Source organism: Ursus americanus, chromosome 3 (genome assembly GCF_024610735.1).
Source record: "Ursus americanus isolate L20-20 chromosome 3, mUrsAme1.1.p, whole genome shotgun sequence".
NCBI lineage: Eukaryota > Metazoa > Chordata > Mammalia > Carnivora > Ursidae > Ursus > Ursus americanus.
Genome location: NC_142129.1, coordinates 30137593 through 30142327, shown reverse-complemented (window position 1 = coordinate 30142327; position 4735 = coordinate 30137593). Strand labels below are relative to the sequence as shown.

The 4735-nt window shown below is 33.3% G+C and overlaps 1 pseudogene; it reads right to left on the bottom strand.

The window, feature by feature from the left end:
- Positions 1-488: 488 nt before the first annotated feature.
- LOC123789563 (large ribosomal subunit protein uL6 pseudogene) lies at positions 489-1074 on the bottom strand (annotated as a pseudogene).
- Between the last annotated feature and the right edge of the window lie 3661 nt (positions 1075-4735).

Genomic DNA, 4735 nt, shown 5'->3' with positions numbered 1-4735 from the left:
GAAATCAATTGCTAACCACAGAGGTGACAAAAGGAATCACATATATGATATATATAATAATCATATGCTATATATATGACTGATATATATATAGATAGATGTAGTTCTGTATATCTATATCTATCTATCTATATCTATATATCTATATAGTATCTCACAGATAAAGAACTCTCAAAATTCAACAATACAAAAATCAAACAAGTCCAAATAAAAAATGGGCAAAAGACATGAAGGAATCTTTTCTTTTTTTTTTTTTTTCTTCTCCTAAGAAGTTTTACTAGGAAAAAAACTTCTATTCTATTCCTTCTGCTACTCTTCTTAGCACACTACAGTTTACTTCTGAATGGTTTAATTGCCAAATAGTTGGAAAGGATTGTTGGTTTAAGAAAAAGTCCCAAATCAATTGCGCTTTTATTGCGTCTTTAAAATATTCATAAATAAGTCTGAAAAATCATCCAGCATCTTGCTGTTTCTGTAGCTGAACAACTTAGATCTTATTCATCAGCCTGTTGAACTGTTCCTTTTTCAGAAACATAGATACCATCCAAAAACTTTCTGATATCCTTGTTTTTAACTATTGTGGCTTGCTGAATCAAAGCAGCTGAGTTTGATACAAGTTCAATGTCATTTCCTTGAAGAATTAACTCATCATCATTCTGGACTTAAGAAACTAAACAAGCAACACCTGGCCTCATCCAAACCCTGCAGTTGTATTTTTCACCCACAAAATTTTGGATTTCAGCAAGAGAACCATTCTCCTGAATAACAACGTTGATGGGGAAGTGGGCATACACAGACCTCATCTTGTAACAGAAGCCAAGTGTAATGCCCTGGATCATGTTCTGTCCATGACTACAGATAGTGAGAAGAGTAGCAGTCCTTCCCTAGTTCCCCACCATTTGTCAACTCGTAGCCTCTACTTTTCTTTCCAAGGAGACTGAGTTCTACATTGATGTGATTGAAGTCCCTTTGCAGGATTCCTCTGGGGCCCTTCACAATAACAGTGCATCCTTTCAGAGTGATGTTGACATTTTCTGGAATGTTGACAGTCTGATTGCTGAAAATGGTCTTCATTCTCACAGTAGATGTGGCAAACAGCAACATGAAGGAATATTTCACTGAAAAGTATATATGCATGGCTAATAAACACATGATAAGCTTTTCAACATCATTAGCCATCAAAGAAATGCAAATTAAGGCAATGTTGAGACATCATTATAAACTTATTAGAATAGCTAACATTTCAAATAAAATGAAACAGTGACAGTATTAAATGGCACTGAGATGCAGATAAATGAGATCTTGTGCATTGCTGGTAGGATACATGTAAAATGGTACAGCTACTCCAGAAAACATTTTCACAATTTCTTAAAAGCTAAACATGCACTTACCATATGACACAGTAATTGGCCTCCTGCATTTTTATCCCAGAGAAATGAAAACCTACGTCCACACAGATACTTGTACATAATTGTTTATAGCAGTTTTATTTAAAATAGCCAAAAAGTAGAAACACCAAAATGTCTCTCACTAGGTGAGAAGTTTAAAATAACTGTTGTATATCCATGAGCATCTGGTCAGCTTAGTAGGTTAAGTGACCGGCTCTCGACTTTGGCTCAGGTCATGATCTCAGGGTAGTGAGATGGAGCCCCACATTGGGCTCTACGCTCAACAAGGAGTTGGCTTGAGATTCTCTGTCTCCCTCTGCCTCTGCCTCTCCCCTGTTCACATGCTCTCTGTGTCTCTCTCTCTCTCAAAATAAATAAAATCTTTAAAAAGTAAATAAATAAGCAAACAAACAAACAATAAAATAAAATAAAATAAAATAACTATTGTCTATCCATACCATGGAATACTACCAATAAATAAAAGTGATTATTTATCAATACATGCAACAACTTGGATGGATCTCAACGGTATTATGTTGAGTAGAAAAACTTAGTTGTACAAGGATGATTCCATTTATATAACATTCTTGAAATGACAATATTATAGAGATGAAAAATACATCAGGTCTTTCCAGCTGTTAGGAATGGTCAACTGGTTGCTGGTTTGATTATAAAAAAAGTACCATGAGGGAGATTATTGTGGCATAGGATAGTCCTGTACCTAGATTATGCTCTTGGTTACACAAATCAACATATGTGAAAAAGTCACATGGAATTATACACATACATTGTAGCAATGTGAAATTTCTGTTTTGATATTGTATTATAATTATGTAAAATGTAACCAGTGGGGGAAAGGGAATAACAAGTAAGAGTCTTCTCTGTATTATCTTTACAACTTCCTTTGAGTATGTAATTATTTCCCAAATAAAAGTTAAAAAACAGACAAAATAATACAGAAAGAAAAGCAAATAAACCTGCAAAGTCCCACACAGCTGGATGTAATTGTAGTGCTCTTTCAAAGATATTTCAGAGGTTTTCAGCAGTTGAATAATTAGAATTATTGGATATGTGAACTTCAAAAGGATTATTTTCCTAGCATTGTTTTGGAATTTTATGTGATTATAAATAATTATAATTATTCTCTCAAATCCTACTATTATTGAAAAAACTATCAGTAGATCTTTAATTGTGACAATCACAACTGGAAATGTACCAGTATTCTTTATTACTGATTCTTTTCTATAAATTTAGGCAGATCATAATCAAAATTAAGTCCATGGATTTTCCTTTGGAATATCAAATCACACTGGCAACAATTTAATCAAATATTTTAAAATTCAACGTTTCTATGAAATCAAATGATCAATAAATCTAAATCAGAACAACATATCTATAAATATATTGACTCTAGGATTTGAAGTCATAATACACTCAAGACAACACAGATGTTGCACTAAAAAATGCAACATGCCTCATAAAATGCAGAGGGATTCCTAATATCTATGAATCTGCATGCAGATAGGACCTTCACAACACGGCCAAGCATTGTGTGACAGCTTGTCTTAGCAGAATTCTGAATAAAATCTTTATCTGCTTTTTTTTTTTTTTTTTTTTTTTTTTACGAAATGAGTACCAAATGTCTATAATGCTAACAATTCTTTTAGTAGATTAATAGTGATTGACTCGTCCTACTAAAAGTGAAATTCTGTGGGATTTCTTGACATTGCTTACAACAACTGAAGCAGTAATTTACATTTTTGTATCTTAGCTGTTTGGAGAAACATTCTTCTGGTCTCTCTCAGGGGCATCCCATTTTATAATCCTTTATAAATTGTGGGCTTTCTTGTATTTTGAAGTTTAGATGCTAGTGGGGGTTACACAAGTGGAAACTAATCAGAGGGCTTGTTTCCCATGGAAGAAAGGCTCTGCCTTCATTTCACACCCTCTGGTTCTATTGGACTTTTAAATGCTGACCCAGAAAACAGAATTGGGTATCAACGATAATGATAATGAAATAATAATAATGACAATACAAAGTATAACTCCTACCATAGTCCATACAGGACTAAATACTTCATTTGTATGAATTAATTTAATCTTCACAACATCCCTATGATGAAATAATGATTGTTACAATTTTTTTAAATTTTATAAGTGAGGATACTAACAAGAGAGATACTGATTCTCGTGTCTGTTTTCATAATTACACATTTTAAATAGCATGTACCCATTTTTTTAGGCTTTATTTATTTATTTATTGCCATTTAAAACATCAGTCCTTTGTTATATCACAGAACATTTTAGATAATGTGTTGTATTTTCAGTATTCAGTCAGGTACCTGTTGTGTCCTTCTTAAGTTTGTGTCAGACTCTGACTTTTGGATGCTTTGTAGTTCTAAAATCTAAACAATTCATGTGTGATGTCTTCATAAAAAAATTATGTGAATGACTGAAACTATCTTGAATGTTAAGAATGAAGTCCAGTAGAAATTACATTTGATCTGGTACAAATTTGGTACAGTTTGTTTATATATGTAGTCTGAGCATTTTCTCTACTTGGGTGATTCCCTGTCTCTCTTAATGACCTTTGACTGTTGCCTCAGTTCACAGCCTTCTCTTCCTAAATCGTTCTAACTGGCTCTTTTTTTTTTCACTTTTTTTAAAATAATATTTGTTTTGTTATATTAGTCACCATATAGTACATCCCCAGTTTTTGATGCAATGTTTCATGATTCATTACTTACATATAACACCCAGTACACCATGCAATATGTGCCCTCCTTAATACCCATCACCGGCCTATCCCAATCCCCCACCCCCCTCCCCTCTGAAGCCCTCGGTTTGTTTCCCAGAGACCATAGTCTCCCATGGTTCATTCCCCCTTCTGTTTACCCCCCCTTCATTCTTCCCTTCCTTCTCCTACCAATCTTCCTATTTCTTATGTTCCATAAATGAGTGAAACCTTAAGAACAAAGGCATGGATGGGGGGGGGGAGGATTTGTTCTGTTTACTGCTCTCTGAGACCTGTGTATTCTTTGTTTTCTAGCACTCAGTAGAAACAACTATATTTTCAAAAATGAATCTATCCTTGTGTCTAATCAGTGCTCACACTATCTAACTTTTGTTTAACAGTAATTCTAATAACCTGATTTCGTGAAAACCTAATAATTTCATGCAATTATAGACTTTATTTTCTTGATATATATGAATAAATATTCTATCTTAAGAGAAGTCATTTTAATTATGTAGTTAATTTAATATAGTAGGTACATTTTGTGAATTAAAGCTCTCAAATATATTTACGTAAATATATACATATTTTAAATACCAGCATGATGAAATTA